Genomic DNA, 18,840 nt, shown 5'->3' with positions numbered 1-18,840 from the left:
GTGTTTATGTTTCTGGGTATGTGAAACATAGGGTTCTAAAAGACAGTCTTATACAAAATTGCCACTCCCCTGTTAATCCTGCAACCTTGTTCCCATTCTCTCCTTCTCCCCACCCTTCTCATACAGAACATAATTCACTTTATCTTCAGGTGTATCCTCTGACTCCTCCCCCTGACAAATGAGCAGGTGCTGACTCCTCTCCCTGACAAATGAGCAAGTATTTGTGTGTGTTCTTACATCCCCTTGTCTCTTTCACAAAGGGTGTAATTAAAAAAAAAAACTTATTAATCTGCATCTTGTCTTAGTTGTATACATGGGATCTTCGTTGCTCCACTACATGCAGGATTTTAGTTTCCCAAAAAGGGATTGAATCCTTCTGCATTGCAAGGATTCTTAACCACTGGACCACCAGGAAAGTCCCCAGAAAGTGTGTAGAACTTTTGCCTTTAAGCAAATTTAAAGTCCAGCGAATTTGGCACAAGAAGGCTACTTATGACTTTAAGCGAATGTTGTTTTGTTTAAATGCTAAGGGCCAGAATTAAATGAATTAAAACATGAGACATGAGGGAAATGAAATAGTTAACTTTCAGTAAGTACATCTAATCCTTACCTGCAATTAGACTGTACACTAGCTACTTCTCATCACAGATGCTGTTAACTTTTAGTCAATTTGCATTAATTTTAGTCAATGTGGGCAGCAGAGGGTGCAAACTGTTGAGTTGGCACAGACAGGTCAATTACTCCCTTTTCGGAGGTTCATTGGGTGGGTGTTAGAATACTGAGACATTTCTGATGACGGGTTTGTGTATTCCCAGGTGCTTGAATCCTAAAACCTTCACTTAGGTACCTTGCTCAACTGTGCCACAGCATCGCAGTTTTGGTCGCTGAGCCCAAACTGAAGCCCCAAACTATTGTGTTAAGAGTGGTCCTACAGAGCAGGGCCTTCCCCACATATACAACCTTGCCCAAAGGGACCAAAAACAATGTAAAATATCACACCTGAGCCTATACTTTTCCTCAAGTGAACTGAGCAGTGTTTGGTAGCCGTTAACAAACTAATCACAAGTACCCTCCCACTTCCATCTGCAGCAACAAACATTCCCAGGATCCCGGGCCGTTTGGACTGACGTTACTTCCGGGAAAAGTAACCTTTCTTTGGCGGTTGCAGATCAGAGAGGTCTCGCGACATTTGCTCCCGCGAGATCTGCTTGCTCACTCTAGCGATGACATCCTCCTCCTCCTCCCCGCCGCCTTTCGGCAATCTTCGCCAGTCCCAGCCCCGACCAATCTGCCCTCAGATGGCATAGATCAGGGTCTTTCCCCGAACCCCGGTCAGCGCGGGGCGTCAGGCGGCAGCGGCGGGGTGCGAGCTGCACGAGGCCGACGGCAGCGGCACTGCGGACGGCCACGGGCTGGCGACGAGCAGTGAGCGTGGGCGGGGCGGGGGTAAGCCCACTGAGTAGCGGCTCGATTGTTCTGGCCTGGCTATGGCGCCTCTCCTCCCCCCCGCCATGGCTCCCCGTGTCCCTGCTCCGCTCCTCTCAGTGAGTGAAAGTGGCCGCCGCCGCCGCCGGCCCAGCGCCCGCAGCCGCCTCAGCGCCGCCGCCATCTTGGGGTCCCAGGAGCCGCCGAAGGAGCGAGCTAGGAGCGTCCACGCCCAACGCAGTCACCGTCCCACGGCCTCAGAGAGCGAACCGCGGCTCCACCGTCGGCGGGGCGACCCCCCCCTCCGGACCCCGCCCGCACCCCGCCCCCCCTCCGCCGCCGCCGCGGCGGCGGGGCCCGGCGGCCCGAGGTGAGGCGACTAGACGTGGGCGGACGAACGGAGGGGGGGTTGTGTAGGCCCCGTTGCGCCCCTCTCTGTGGGCGACGACTGGGCCTCGTCTTAAAGGGGCCGTCGCCCCCGGCCCTGGGATTTGTTGGGGTTAGTAGGGAGGATGGGTGTGGACACTCCTCACAGGGTTGGGACCTCAGGGATCTGGGCCTTGTTCTTACTCTCTCCTACCTCTGGAGACCCGGGGTCACGCGGTGACCTCGGCCAGCCGAGAAAGCCCGTGGGGCGCCCACACGTGAGGAGTGTGTTAGACCTGGTGCACGTGGGACCCGGTGGGGCGGTGTCGGCTAACACGTGTGTGGGTTTGGGGGTGGGGTGGGGCAGGGCGGGGGCTGGTTGGGCTCGAGTGGGAACCCGGTGTGGACTGCTGTATTTGTCCTTTTAAACAGATGAGCTCTACGGGCTTGATAGTGTGTCAGTTTATGGGAGCGAGTTGGGATCTGGGTGAATGGTCCATTTTGCTTGTTGGTGTTGGCTGGGTGCAGCCTAACACGTGCGCACACTTAGGAGTGTGTAGGTGTCACCCCTTCTAGGCTTTTTGGCCTTTGTAGGGCGTCTAGGCAAGTGTCATCTAATTTGACGTTCCTTCTTGAGGTCGCTGTTGAAAACTACTACTTCCGTAATCAGCGAGGGTGGAAGCCCCCTACAGTTTAGGAGTGAGAGGTTCTAAGAAGGCACTCACTATTTTAGTTTAACAGCCAGCTCTGCTGAATTCTTTGATTCAAACACTATCTAGTTGTATGTTCGTGTACTTGTTGGTAGAATGGAAGAAGAAATGAGGTGGTTGACTTTGCTATCATCTCAGGTAACCAGCTTACTTTTCCAATCAATGACTTTCATGATTTCCTTTCCCAAAGGGAATTTTCATTGTGGTTTACAAGTGGCGGCTTTTTGTTATTCATTTTTAAAGTAACACCTTTACTGAGATATAATCCGCATACCAAAAGCTCCGACTTTTAAAGTGTGCAATTCCATGATTTTTAGCAGAAGAGTTGAGTTGTATAGCTAGCACAGTGCACTATCTAATTGATCACTCCAAAAAGAAGCCCCCATATCAGTTACTCCCTTCTCCTCTTCACCCAACCCCTAGCAATCACTAATCTCTTTTCTGTTTTTGTAGATTTGCCTACTCTGGATATTTCATATAAACAGAATCATACAATATGTGTCCTTTTGTGGGTATCTTCTTTCACTTAACCATGTTTTCAAGGCTCTTTCATGTTGTAGCATGTATCAGGACTTTGTTTCTTTTTGTTGCCAATTAGTGTTCCAATTCTGGTTGTGTTTTATTCTTGAAATTCTCAAGCTCTTCCTATAAAACATTTATTTGGTTATTATATATGGTAAAAGTCACATACTTAACTAGATTGTAAAATAAATTTGTGTTTTTGAGAGTTATATTGTTTTAGTTTACTATGTTTTTTCCTCTACAATTTGTTTCAGAAGAATCCGAGTTGATTTTTAAAGGTCTGTGTTTTTTAATAGGAAAAAATTAATGTAATGAGCACAAATATGATTAGAAGTTTTATGACTAATAAAAACATTTTTGAGTACATCAAGGTACAAATGTGAGTCAGTGTCAACTACAGACCTAAAGCTGTGATGCTATAATTTCACTTAGTGAAAGTTTGTCATGGTACTACCAGGGGAAGGTATCCTTAAACAGTTTTTGACCTTAACTTGTGTAGACATAGGACTAGGGAGGGACTAATAGGCATCTTTTCGGCCCACAAGGTTAAAACTGGCTTGGGGATTTAACACGTTAGCATAAAGTTCACAAAAAATACAAATGCTGGGATGCATTGAGTTTTAGAGTGGATAAGATTTGGATAAGATTGGTAGGAATTGGGTAAGATTAATAGGAAACTTTGAATTTGTGTAGGAAAATAAGTGAAGTTGGTGACAGGTTTGCTTCTTAAGCACAAGGATTTTGATACACTAGGTCGTAGCCTGCAGAAGACTGAGAAGAGCATACTCGTCAATACTTACTAAATACCTTATATGGGCACTGATCTAATCGGCAGGGCTCCTGTTCTACCTCATACCGTCACTTTAGCAGTTAGGATTTCAGCATATGAGTTGGGGGAGTGAAGGAACCTAAACATCTGAACTATGGCTGTGCATTAAATGAGAAAGTTGTAGAAGCACTGGATTCGCTTGCTAATTGTAGTACAGTAGGTTTGCTTAGAGTTGAAAAGTTGGTCACAAAGAAGTTTAATGCCTGGGTTTTGTAAGTACATAAGAGAGATTTCCATATGTGTTAGGTCAGAAGTAGGATATCAGTAATAGCCAACGTCATTGACAAATTCGATGTGAAAAAAATCACTGGGATTAAATGCTGTCCTTTTTTTTTTTTTTTTCCTTTAAAATTTGGCGTGCATCATGTGGTATTTTAGTTCCCCAGCCAGGGACTGAACCTGAGCCTTTGGCTGTAAAAGCAGAGTCATAACCACTGGACCGCCAGGGAATTCCCCATATTTTAAACTGATGAACAGACAATGAATAAACTGTGTGACATCCCTTTGTAAACCTTCATTACCAAGGTTTGGTAACTGTGTGATGGTGTCAGAGCAGTATCCTTACATTATTTATGTGCTTTGAACCCCTTTATAGTTTAAAGAAACCTTTGAACCGCTTCTCAGAATTTTATTTTTCAAATGTATAAAATATAGTTTACGTTTTAACAACTAGTGATTGTCCTGCTCATACTGCTGTGGTATGCTACGGGAACTACATTCAGAATAGAAGAAAATGTTAATTTCAGTTATAGGTTAGTGAAAATAAGGATGTACATTTTTTCCCATCCAATTTCTTGAACCCTAGTTTAAAGAGCCTTTGCCCTAGAGAGTCCAACATGTAGCTAAGTCATTTTATATGTATCAAACCAGTGATTTTTTTTTTTTTTTTAAGAAGTAGAAGGATTGTTGGCTCAAATTTGCATTCACATGAACAGGACTTTTTAGGGGAAAAGTGAGTGATAATTTAGCTGAAGAGAAACCTGGTTGTATAATAGAAAGACATTGGTTTTGAACTTAAAAAGACTTAGGTTTGAGTCCTGCTTAGCACTGAACAAGCCAATGAACTTGTTCAGTTCTCCGTATTTGTAAAACAGGTACAATAATTTTCACTTCTGAGATTAAATGACATATCAACTATAAGACAGCATATTGAGAAATGTTAGTTTGTTTTCACCTTTGAAGAACATATCAAAAACTTTAACATACCTTTAGTTTTGATTTGGAAGAGGAAACTTATGCAGTAGGAAAGAACATGTATGGCATATAGGGTTTTCTCGGGGTATATGTATAGTGTTCACCTTTTTGTACTGGTACCAAAATGATTCATATTTCTTATGAATATAAACAGATAAGCTGCCTTTGGGTTTGCATGTGACAGCTACCTTTTCTGGGCAAGAAGTTAGTTAACTGAGGAGGATAAACTGGGTAAATCTTTCATTCCTTGTGCATGAACAGAAAAATGGCTAGTGAACATCAGTATGGTAAAAGGAACGCTAGGCCAGGTGGCCAATTCATCTCTGAGATTGTTGTCTGGGTATTACTAGAAAGGCTGTCAACATATTTGTCACTCCTGGAACTTCCCTGTTGGTCCAGTGGTTTAAGACTTAATGCTTCATTGCAGGAGGCATGGGTTTGAGTTCTTGGGGAGCTGAGATCCCACATGTCTTATGGTGTGTCTAATAAGTAAATAAATGTTTAAAAAAGTCACTCCTGAGAGAGGTATGAAAAATAAAATTTAGAAATGGACTGTATTTGTATTATCTTGGTAGAAAACCACAGTGCATTCACTCTTAGACTTAAATTATTACACCTCAAAGAAGAACAAATTAAGCAGGAGGGAAGTTTCCAATATAAATAATGAAGGCAACAGTGAGGTTTGCATATGAAGACAAATTTGATTTCACAATGGAGTGATGAAGACTGAGATGGACTATTATTAAATTGTTAATCTGGAAAATTAGAACTAGCTTGAAAGATAAATATTGTTAGATAGGTGTATAATGAGTGGTTTGTTTATGAAACTTAATAACACAGAAAGTGGTTAAAACTCATAAACAGACCAGACCCAATTTAAATATCACAAAGCCAGAGACTTTTCCATCCCTAGTTCATTTGAGGTCAACAACCATTTAATGATACTTGAGCCTAATGGTTTAGGAAACTCCTTATTCTGTTCATTCATTCACTCAATATTTATTTATTGAACACATACTGAATGTGCTTTGATCCGCCCAACAGTGAGTTGTTGAGCATCTGCCACGCTCAGGGACTGTGGTAAGACTCTGTTGGGCGTGTACAAGTGAGTTAATCCAATTGTATGTATATATATTGGAGAAGGAAATGGCAACCCACTCCAGTCTTCTTGCCTGGGAAATCCTGTGGACAGAGGATCCTGGTGGGCTAAAGTCCATGGGGTCGCAAAAGAATTGTACCTGACTTAGTTTCTGCACAACAACATGTTTATGTATGGAGAGTACAGAGGGGCTCTGCAAAGAGAAACAGAATTGTGCGAACTCTTGGGATGCCATTTTTTGTTTGTTGTTTAGTCACTAAGCCGTGTCTGACTCTTCTGCAACCCCATGGACTATAGTCTTCCAGGCTCCTCTGTCCCTGGGATTTCCCAAGTAAGAATACTGGAGTGGGTTGCCATTTCCTTCTCCAGAGGATCTTCTTGACCCAGGGATTGAACCCACATCTTCTGCATTGGCAGGTGGATTCTTTACCCCTAGTCAGCAGGGAAGCCATAGGATGCCATGGATAAGTGTAAAAGTATAAACCTTAATGTTTCTCTTGACGTGCTGATATAAATTACTAGTACTTGGGTTTTTTTGTTTGTTCATTAAGTGAAACATTCTTTTCATTTGTTTAAAGGTCCTAATCTGCCTCGTTAACAGAAGTGTTGTCATCCAGTGGCCTTGTAGTATAGCCAGACCCCTTTTAGATGCTAGAGCCAGATGACCTGGGTTCACATTTTAGCTCTCTTATTAACTGTGTTGCCTCTGGAAAGCTGTTTAAGCCTCAGTTAATTCATCTTTTAAATTAAGATAATAGAAATACCTACTTCACTCACTCACTTGCTCACAGAGACCTAAAAATTCTTACAGTGGAACCTGGCAAAGGGTACTCTCAACAAGCATTAGCTATAATTGTAAGTACCATTTTGTTTTGACAGTTTAATCTAGAGTTTTCGTTTGTAAAGTATTGAAGTCAGAAACTTTTTATTATGAATAGACAATATCTCAAGTCTTTTTTTAGATAACAGGTAAAAATACATCAGTAAAGAAAATCATTACAATGCATTAACCTGTGTTTATGTAATGAATACCAGTAGATAGAAATATCTTTCTACTTAAAATTATAGTGCAAAGAGATAATATTTTACAACATTAAACTTTTTAATTCAGGGTCTAAAATATTTCTGTCCAGGTTGTCATTCTAATGTTAGTAATAATTTGCCTTTTTTTAGAATCATTCGTAGAAAATAATAGTAAGCCAGACTCTACAGAAGGGCTTGGGAGAGGTTTTCTGTAGAGTCAAGTAAAAAGTCTTAGGCTTTGCTGGCCATGTTTCTCTGTCTCAGCCACTCATGTCTGCGATTGCATTGTGAAAGCAGCCAAAGTGAATATGTACCTGAATGAGTGGGGCTATTTGCCAGTAAAACTCTGGGGACTGAAATTGTAATTTCATATAATTTTCATCTGTCCTGAATTTTCCCCAGTTACTTCAAAACTTAAAAACCATTCTTATCTGTCAGGATTTATAAAAATGAGCAGCAGGCTGAGTTTGACACGCGGGGCATGCCAACTCCTGTTCTAGAGTCGTGGCTCTGTAACTCTCTGGCTAGGTGATCTTGTGCTAGTTAATATTAAGCCTTTAATTCCATCATTTCAATAGGGATAATACATAAAAGTATTTACTTTATATGTAGAGTTGTTAGAAATAAATGAAATAATCCATGTGAAGTGCTTAGCATCATCCCTGACACAAAGTGTTTAATAAATGCTATAAATTATTGTCATCTATTTGAAACTCCCTCATTTTACACTGAGACTCTTGGGACCCTGAAAGGATAGCTATTATTCTTAAAGTCTGTATGGCTTGTCAGTAGCATTAAACTTAAAGTTCTTGACTTCACCTTCTCTTTCTACTACCGAACCATGCTGCTTCCATAGAGGATTGTAATACCATTTGGTTCATTTGAAATAGTGCTTGAGAAAATTATTCTGTTGGCTACAGTAGTAGTAGATGCATGACATTATGCATTTGCTAAACTTGCAGGGCCTTTATAGCACAGAGTAAACTTCAGTATGTCCAAATTAAGCGAAAATCATTTCGGAGGTTGAAGGATTCCAGGAAGGAATGCAGATTGTGAAAGGAGAATATAATAATATTATAAATGTATGAAACCGCCTTATTAAAATTAGGAGGAGGGAACTGCTAACCTAAGTAACCTTGAAAATGAGTGGACTCTTAAGGAACTGCATATGAGCACTGTAGTCTAATTGTTACAGTTGTGTTCTATGAGATATACCACTTAATTGTGATACTGAAACACAGAGAGACTACAATTGAACAATTAAGTAAATGGATGGTGGGAGACGGACTACTTACTGTCAGAGTAAGTATTTACAGATAATCAAGGGAAGGAGGCTGGAATAATCTTGTGGTGATGGATTAAAGTTGGAGTCATCAGTATGAATCCGTGTTTAGCTTGATACAGGTATAGGTGGTTGCATATACAAATTTTTAGAGGCACATACATAACATGGGTTTATATACACACAGGTATATTTCTATGCTCTGTGCAGAGAAGGTTAAAAACCTAGGAGCACATACCTAGTACCCACATCGTGTTTTCTTATACCATTATGTAATAAAAGGAACTGGAGCTCCTTGGAGAAGTAGCTAACTCTAGGTTTGATACAGGAAATCTACAAGATGAGCCTGGAGCATCAGAAGGTAAGGAAGTACTACAGCTCCCACCACCAGCATTCCACATTGATGAGGATATGTCAGAGGAGCACAGGGACCAACTGAAAAAGCTCCCAGTGGTCAAAACTCAACGATTTGAGCAGCAAAATAAAGCAGCGTTGGATTATAACCCATAACATAAAATCAATATTTATGACTCTATATTGGTCTAAATAAATGATTGACTAAATGAATATACTGCTTGGAATACTTCATTAGCATGGCTTTATGCCCTTGGAGCCTCTGCTTGTTGGAGGTCCTTCAGACAACGTTGGAATAGTTAAATATGTGGGAGTTTGGAGTCAGACTTGTTGGATTCCAGTCCTGGCTCTGTCACTTTGGCTGTGTGACCTTAGGGGAGACGTTAAGCTTAACTCTTTTTTTTGTTTGTAAAATAAGGGTTATAGTGTTGTCTATGTCATAAAAGAATTGAATATGTGAATGTATATATGAAGTGCATATGCAAATAAAATGGCATCTGGTTCTCAATAGAATGTGTGTACATAGTCTTATTGCATTTGATGCAACAAAATAAAAAATTTGAATTCTCAGTTGGAATTCCTTGTGATGAAGTTCCCTTACCCCCAAGCTTCTTGAATAGTTAAAAAAGTGTTTATTGGACGCCTAGTTTGGTGTAAACATACTTGCCTTGTTTATAATATCTGTGTATCTTATAAAATAAAGATAATGAAAGTAATTATATTTGGTGTTAATAAAAATATCATGTGTTAAGTGACTGAAATACAGTTGAAAAGCAAGAGCTGTTTAGTATACAATTCACCTCATGCTTGTTTATAGATGGTTCATTGCCAGGATGAATTACCTGAACTTTGATTTCTCAGACTTCCTTTGGTGAAGAAAGGCTTCTCTGTTACCACCCACACTGGTTACTGTGTTCAGCCCCAAAATGAAGACTGACTTTTAGTATAGGAAAACTGAGTAGAAAAGTGAATTTTATAATATTGGCTGGTTATGAATGTCTCTTACCTTTTATTCTCAATAATAAATTCTCACCATTACTTTTGTAATAATGGACAGTTAACTATATGGAACTGATAACTAAGTTATCTCAGCTCTTTGTGAGAATCTCTGTTTTTCGCAGATGTCTATCAAGTAAGTTAATGTTAACTTCCTTTTGATGAGAAATAAACTGAATTGCTCAAGATTTTGGGCCTGTGGATTCAGTTCTGTAATTTCCCTTTTACTGGTGCATATATTTGTCAGCTGTCTCACTCCCTGAAAAAGGTAAGTGTTTTCATGAATTTAGCTGTGAAAGTTGTTAAAGTCAATAATTCTTCAGTAAGAGGTATCTTTAGCTTTGTTTTCACATTTTTAATTTGATAAATTGTCATTAATTTAGATTGGGTTCCTTTCACCAGAAGACTTGTGAAATATACTAAGGACCTCTAACATAGGCTAACATAAAACAAATTTTTTTTTTTTAATTACCATGTGAAAGGTCCACTGGCTACCTCAGGAAGCATTTCCTCCCTTTTGGATTTTTTTTTTTATTTAGACTCTAATTAATTCTTAATTAACGAGGATTAAACTTGTTTGACCGGATGTCATGTTTGTGGTGTATACTACAGAACTCCCCTATAGGCAGTTGTGCTAGTAATTTATTTTTTATTATTTTGATAAAATGCAGTTTGTTCCCTGTCTTGATGAAGATGCTATTCTAGGAAGCTGAAATGATTCTTTACCTAGAAGAAAGCAAACACGTTGTAATTGTCGTCATCCTTGGAAACATACTTCATTTTGATAAATATTCTGATTTTATTGAGGAAGAAAAGTAGGGAAAGGTAATCATGGATAAGTACTTTTTCTTTCTCACAATATACCTATAAGATAAGCAAAATATTTTCTCTTTGCCATTTTAGAACTCTCTGAAAGGGCCATGATTTTTTAGCCAGGAATTCTTCATTCCATTTCAAGTGCAGATGTAGGGAGTTCCCTGGCGATCCAGTGGTTAGGAGGTTAGGACTCTGCACTTTCATCATGGTGGCCCAAGGACGATCCCTCGTTGAGGAACTCAGATTCCGCAAGCCGAGTAGCAAGACCCATCCCCTCCCCAGTCCACCGCACCCCCCGCCACCCCGCCGCCGCCAAAAAAAACATGCAGGTGTAATTTTTGTCTCAGACTTTGATTTGGGGAAACCCTGGGTTTGTTAAATTATTCCTATGCTCTTACAGTAGGAACTGTTGCTTTGGTGGAGCAGGTGCTTTCTGGCCTTCCTGTCAACCTATGTAGAGGCCACTGTCAGCCCGTGCTCTTTGAGGACAAGGTTTTTCCTTCCTGCTTAGTTCAGTCCTGGGACATAGTGGCTTCTTTAGCTTTTTAGTGCATATTCAGTGGTTTGAATGGAAAGTTTAGGTTCAACTAGAATATTTAAAGAGTACCTAATGAATTATTTTCCTCTTTAACTTGCCATGTGTAGAGTGACCAGATACTGTTCAAACGTGGATACTTTTGGAAGTGAGGAGAGAATGTTGGTAATTATGTTTCAGACAACAGGCATAAAATTGAACTGTCATGGGCAGACCTGCTCATGGGATCACTCTTGTCTCTTTGTTGTTTTATCATAGCAGAGTCTGTGGTTAAGAATTGGTGGTGAAGAATTGGGGCTTTTGAGTCACTGGTAATACATCTGAGTTCTAATTCTAGCTCGGGCAAGTTATTTAACCTAACTAAAATGGGAATACAGTTTAAATTACCATGAGGATTAAATGAGCTAGTATTATTAAAGCAGGAGGCCATCTATGGGGTCACACAGAGTCGGACACGACTGAAGTGACTTAGCAGCAGCAGCAGCAGCAGCGGCAGAAAAGCCCCTCACAACTAGTGGGCTCTTATTCAGTGATAGGTCCCTTGTCGTTCTCTCATCAGGCCATAACGAGAGTTATACTTCCAACTGAGGCTGGCTTTGAAAGTTTTTTTTATGGTTGAGGTTATGTGAAAGATTTCAGTGAATGCAGAAATGTTTTTTTGCTGAGCCATTGAGTATTTTTTTTTTTTTTTTGTTAAAGTTGTATAATTATGGCGGGCAGGAAATAAATGCCTGTAGAACCTAATTACTCTTACTCTTTCAAAGCATTCATGAGAAAAAAGTTTTACCCTGATTATTTTGTGTAGAATTGCTAAATGATATTTTAATAGATTTTAATAGTGTATAAAATATAAACTATAATATTTAATAGTAATGGAAAGAGGTTGCTGGTAGTATTTATTTCAGCTAAATGGAATGATACAAGATGTTTTATTGGTTAGGGAACAAGTGATTTATATAAGAATTTTATTAAATTTCTTGTCAGTATATTGTACAGATTATGTATTTTGGAATTTGGATTATTTCCCCCATGTTTTTTATATTCTGCAAATTTAATCCATTTTAATTATTTGTGAATTTTTAAAAAGGAAACTAAAGAAAAGCAGTTTTTGTTGTACTTTGTACATTAGTACAAGGCTCCACATTGTTAACCAAAGAGGGGAGTATTCAGGTACTAAACTTCCACCTACTTGTGATATTGCATATGATTTCTTACTTAGTAAACAACAGATAATAAGGTAATACAGAAAGACCTAAGGTAAAGAACAGTCACAGTAATAGCAGATCCAACTAAGAGAAATGGGAGTTACTTAGTTGGCCCATTTAAGTATATAGTGAATTGTTGCTGCCTGTAAAATATTGGGGAATTAGGGAAGATATCTTAACAGTAAGGAATACTGGTTAAGCATAGCATATGTTAATGGGAACTTTTAGTATCTGTGTTATCTGGTACTGCTGCTGCTGCTAAGTCACTTCAGTCGTGTCCGCCTCTGTGTGACCCCATAGACGGCAGCCCACCAGGCTCCCCCGTCCCTGGGATTCTCCAGACAAGAACACTGGAGTGGGTTGCCATTTCCTTCTCCAACCTGGTACTGGAGAAATACAAAAAATACTTTAAGGGCACTGGAGAAATATAAAAGTACTTTAAGGGCAGTGGCTAGAAATTGAATCCTAATCTGAAGAGCAAAAGGGAAAGTGTAATAAGGATCTTCTGGAGTAATTCTGAGTGGCCTTGGAACCCAGCAGAATCTTGGTAAGGCTTTTGTGTTAGAGAGAATTTGCACCTTTATTTGGTGTGGATATGGCAAAGAGGGCTACTGCGTCTGATTACATATAGTTTGCAGTAATACCCTTTCTCTGCAGACTGTTAATACTGTTGCAAACTGATAAAGAATGAAACCAAGCAAAGAAGGACTGACTAGTTTTCTTTAAATGCAGAAGTTTTTAATTTTGATGAAGTCAGTTTATCAATATTTTCTTTTGTAGTTAGTGCTTCCTGTCTTTCGTAGTTACTACGCCCTAGCTATTAAATTTTTACCTACTCCAAAATTACAAGGATATGTTCTTATGTTTTCTTTTAGAAGCTTTATCGTTTTTATTTAAGTCTGATTTGTCTCTCACATCACTTTTGTGTATGATATGAAGTGTAGGTGTTTGAAGTTCAATCTCTCCTCCATATAGATCTCCAGTTGTTCCAGTACCATTTGTCAAAAAAAACCCTTCCTTTCCCTATTGAATTGTTTAGTGCCTTTGTCAAGAACAGTGTGACTGTGTAAGTATGGATCTCTTTCTGAACTCTCTTCTGTACTGTTGATTTGTCTGTCCTCTGCCAATGCAGCACCATCTGATTACACTGATTTCAAGAGTTACTGAAAATTTCAGTGAACTCCCAACTTTAGCCATCTTTTCTAAACTTGTGTGGACTATTCTGCATCCTTTGTATTTCCATATAAAGCTTAGATTGAGCTTGTCAGTCTCTTCAAAAACTGGGATTTGATTGAGAAATCTGTAGATGAACTAGCCAATGTACATGAAGGATGTTATAGTAATACATATATCTGACAAAAGAATTATATCTGTGATATATCAAGGACTTATATAACTCAGTAATAAAAAGACTGAAATTTTCTGAAATGTGGTTGAAAAACTTTAACAGACATTTCACAAAGGAATTTACACAAATGGCCATTAAGCGTATGAAAATGTACTCAACTTTAATACAAAGTACTGACAAAGATGGAAAGCAACTAGAACTCTTATGCATTGTTGGGGGTGGGGAGTGTAAAATAGAACAATTTTGGAAAGTTGTTTGGTGGTTTCTTTTAAGGATAAACATATACCTACCTGGAGAAGGCAATGGCAGCCCACTCCAGTACTCTTGCCTGGAAAATCCCATGGACGGAGGAGCCTGGTAGGCTGTTGTCCATGGGGTCACAAAGAGTCAGACACTTACTGAGCGACTTCGCTTTCACTTTTCACTTTCATGCATTGGAGAAGGAAATGGCAACCCACTCCAGTGTTCTTGCCTGAGGAATCCCAGGAATGGTGGAGCCTGGTGGGCTGCCATCTGTGGGGTCTCACAGAGTCGGACACGACTGAAGCGACTTAGCAGCATATACCTACCTATAACCTAGCAGTTCTATTCCTCAGAATTTACCCAAAGAGAAATGAAAACCCAAATATCCATCAGCAAGTGAATAGATAAATTGTAATTATATTCATTCTTGTAATGGAGTCTGATTCAGTAACAAAAAGGAATGAACGGTATGTAGTAACATGGATGAATCTCAAAAACATACTCAAAACCTCAAAGAATTCAGATACAAAAGTATATATACAGTATTTGTTTAGTCAGTCAGTTGTGTCTGTCTCTTTGTGACCTTATGCAGTATAATTCCCTTTATATAATAAATTTCAGTCTTATAGTGGTTCAAGGATTGTTTGGATTCAAATCCACATTCCCTATTAAAGTGGTATGAACTTGAGCAAGTTACTTAACGTGTAAGCCTTTGGTTCCTTATCTGTAAGTGGGATAATAATAGTAATAATCTTTTTAAACAAAATTACCCAGTAGGTTCTCTGTGCTAGAGGTATTATACTACTGTTAGAATTTTGTAAGAACCCTCCATATGATATTTAAATTTGTATAGTGTTATAAATAATTTTTGCTCATTTTTAAACTTTTTTCCTGTGCAGAAATGGCACCTTGTAACATTTATTGAGATATAATTTCTGGTTGATAAAAGTCACCATTTAAAATGTATATAGTTTTAGTGTATTCATTGGTTTTAATATATTCACAGAGTTGGCAATAGTCACCTCAGTGTCAGAACCTTTTCATCAGCCCCCGAAGAAACCTGTTTATTATCAGTCACATTCCATTCACACTTGTTGTTTAGTCACTAGGTGGTATCTGACTGTTTTGAGACCCCATGGACTGTATCCCGGCAGGCTCCTCTATCCATGGAAAAAGCCAGGCAAGAATACTGGAGTGGGTTGCCATTTCTTTCTCCAGGGGATCTTCCTGAGCCAGGGATTGAACTTGTGTCTCTCGTGCCTCCTACTTTGGCTGGTGGATTCTTTACCACTGAGCCACCAGAGAAGCCCCTACTTAACCCTGTCCCAACTCCCTGTCCCACACAACCACTGATCATTTTTTGTTTCCTATGGAGCTGGTGTTCTGGATACCTCATAAGTTAATCAAACAATATAAGGGCTTTGTTGACTGGCTTGTTTACTTAGTATAATGTTAAAGTTCATGTGTTACAGTGTCTGTTAGTAATTATTCCAACTCTTTCTAATGCCAAATATTCCATTGTATGGATATACCACATTATATTTATCCATTCATCAGTTGATGGACATTATGTTGTTTCCACCTTTTGGCTGTTATGAATATTACTATGAAAATTTAAGTCTTAACTTTTTTTGCAGACATATATTTTCATTTCTCTTGGGTATACCTAGAAGTGGATTTGCTGGGACAAAGGTAAACATATGTTCAACTAAGTATCAGACATTTCCTAAATGGCTGCACCATTTTACATTCCCACTAGCAGTGTATGAAGGTTCTAGTTTCTGTATATCTTTGCCAACGCTTGTTACTGTCTGTCTTTTCTATTATAATCATCCTAGTGGGTTTTATTGTGGATTTGCTTTGTATTTTCCTGGTCTCTAATGATGTTGATGCATCTTTTCATGTACTTTTAGCCATTGAAATATCCCCTCGGGAGGAATATTTATTCACATCCTTTCCCCATTTTTAATTAATTAAAAAAACTGTTTTGGGGATTGCCAAACAGCGTGGGGGATCTTACTAGTTTCCTGACCAGGCATGGAACCTGCCTCCACTGCACTGGAAGTGCAGAGTCTTAACCACTGGATTGCCAGGAAAGTCCCCTTTGTCCATTTTTAATTTGAGTACCTTTTTATTACTGTGTTTTAAGAGCTTTGTAAAATATTCTGGATATCAATCAATTCCTTATCGGATATATGATTTGCAAGTATTTTCTCCTATTAGTGAATTTTCAATTTCTTGAGAGTATCCTTTAAAGCACTAAAGATGATAAGTCCAGTTTATCTGTTTTCCTTTTGTTGCTGTTGCTCTTGGTATATTATCTAAGAAACTGTTACCTCATCCAAGCTCATGATTTTTTGCTCACATTTTCTTCTAAGAGTTTTATACTTTTAGCTCTTAAATTTAGGTTTATGATCTCTCTTGAGTTAATTTTTTGTGTGTAGTGCAAGGAAGAGTTCCAGCTTCATTCTTTTGTATGTTGCTGTACAGTTGTCATTGTGCCATTTGTTCAAAAGGCTGGTCTTTCCCCACTGGATTATCTTGACACCCTTGTTGGACATCAGTTGACTCTAAATGTAAGGGTTTATTTCTGGACTCTCAGTTGTTCCATTGATCAATGTTTCTCACTTTATGTCAGCACCATATATCTTAATAACTACTTCAGCTGTGTGGATAATTTTAAAATCAAAGTATGAATTCTCCAACTTTGTCATTTCAAAGATTGTTTTGGCTGTCCTAGGTCCCTTACATTTCCATATGAATTTTATTTTATTTTTTACTTAACTTTTTTTGCTGCACTGTGGCTTACAGGATCTTAGTTCCCTGACCAGCAATGAAACCTGGACAACAGCAGTGAAAGTGTTGAGTCCTAATCACTGGATCACCAGGGAATTCCCTGAATTTTAGAATCAGCTTGTCTATTTCTTCAAAAAAGGCAGCTTGGATTTTTGATGTGTATTGTTGAGATATTAAAAATGTTAAATCATCTGATCCATGAACTGTGGGATATTGTCATTTTTTTAGTTCTTTTAATTTCTTTCAACAGTGTCTTGCAGTTCTTTGGTTAAGTGTGTATTCTTTTTGATGGTAACGTAAGTGGAATTATTTTCTTAGTTTTTCTTTCAGATTGTTTGTTGCCAGTATATAAAAATATAATTGATTTTTGTATATTGATCTTGTATCCTACAAGATAACTGAACTTGCTTATTCGTTCTAATCATTTTTTAGAGCACTCCTTCGTGTTATCTACTCTTGTACAAGATCATGTCATCTGTAAATATAGTTTTACTTCTTTCTTTTCAGTCTGGGTGCTTGCCATCGCTCTCTCCCTCCCTTCCTTCCTTTTCCTAATTGCCCGAGCTAGAATTTTCAGTCCAGTCTTGAATAGAGGTTGTGAAAGCAGACGACCGTGTCTTGTTCCTGATCTTAAGGGGGAAGCGTTCTGTCTTTCACTATTAGGTATGGTGTTAGCTCTGTTTTGTGTCAGTGTCCTTTATCAGGTTGAGGGAGTCCCCCCCACCCTTTTTAAAAATTTTGTTTATTTTTTGGCAGCACTCCGTGGCCTGTGGGATTTTAGTTCTCCAGCCAGTAATGGAACCTCTGCCCCCTGCAGTGGAAGCATGGAGTCTTAAACACGGCTGTCAGTAGTGAAGACTGTTCATAGTTTGTCAACTGTTTTATTTTGAAATAGTGTTGGATTTTGTCAAATCATTTTTCTGTTTCTGTTGAGATGATGAAGTGGGTTTTGTGCTTTAATGAGGTGTAACATTGATTGCAGGTATGACACCAACTTTGCATTCCTAGGATAAGTTCTACTTTAGTAGTAGTGTCTAATTTGGAGAAGGCAGTGGCACCCCACTCCAGTACTCTTGCCTGGAGAATCCCATGGATTCAGGAGCCTGGTGGGCTGCAGTCCATGGGGTCGCTAGGAGTCAGACACCACTGAGCGACTTCGCTTTGACTTTTCACTTTCATGCAGTGGAGAAGGAAATGGCAACCCACTCCAGTGTTCTTGCCTGGAGAATCCCAGGAACGGGGGGATCCTGGTGGGCTGCCGTCTATGGGGTCGCACAGAGTCGGACACGACTGAAGCGACTTAGCAGCAGTAGCAGCAGCAGTAATTCTTTTTATATAATGTTGGATTCTGTGTATGATGCAGTTAACCCTTGAAAAACATGGGTTTGAACTGCATGCACTCACTTATATGTAGATTGTTTTTCAGTAACTGCATACTGCACCATCTGTAGCTGGTTTAATCCATAGATGCAGAACTGTGGATATGGAACCTTAGGTACAGAACAGCACGACATGAATTTTCAACTGCAAGGAGCGTCGGTGGCCCCAAATCCCCATGTTGTTCATGGGTCAGCTGTATTTTGTTGAGGATTTTGTATCTATATTAAAAGGGTAATTAGTCTTTGTAGTCTTTCCTTGGTACCTGTGGGGGATTGATTCCAGGATCCCCTGCAAATACCAGAATTTGTGGAAGTTAAGTCCCTTCTATAAAATGGTATAGTCAGCCCTCCATATCTGTGGGCTCTGTATCTGGGATATGAAGGGCTGACTTGTACTTTTCTTGTGATATCTTTGCCTGGCTTTAAAAATCAAGGTAATGCAGATGTCATAGAGTTTCCTTTCTGTTACCTGAAAGAGTTTGTGAAGGATTGATATTAATTCTGCTTTAAATGTTTGGAAAAATTCACTGGTGGAGCCATTTGGCCTGGGTTTTTGGAAGCATTAAAGTTTAGGTGATTGTATTCATCACACTTTTCGTTTTTTATTCATTAACTCATACAGAAGGATCCATATCCTAAACTCTGCTGTTTCCTCATTCAGAGTTATCAGTTCAGTTCAGTCGCTCAGTCGTGTCCGACACTTTGCGACCCCATGGAC

At 39.4% G+C, this 18,840-nt stretch overlaps 1 protein-coding gene across 2 annotated transcripts in view; it reads left to right on the top strand.

Annotated features, from left to right (window-relative positions):
- Positions 1–1,089: 1,089 nt before the first annotated feature.
- The window catches only part of INO80 (INO80 complex ATPase subunit), a 122,081-nt gene continuing 104,330 nt past the window's right edge, over positions 1,090–18,840 (top strand). For both annotated transcript variants that reach the window (XM_069596040.1, XM_069596039.1), the window contains exon 1: positions 1,090–1,795. The gene's annotated coding sequence lies outside the window, so the exon portion shown is untranslated. The remainder of the gene's footprint in view (positions 1,796–18,840) is intronic.

This window comes from Ovis canadensis, chromosome 7 (genome assembly GCF_042477335.2).
Source record: "Ovis canadensis isolate MfBH-ARS-UI-01 breed Bighorn chromosome 7, ARS-UI_OviCan_v2, whole genome shotgun sequence".
Lineage (NCBI taxonomy): Eukaryota > Metazoa > Chordata > Mammalia > Artiodactyla > Bovidae > Ovis > Ovis canadensis.
Note: the sequence above shows the minus strand (reverse complement) of the source record. Positions and strands in the feature narration are given on the sequence as shown.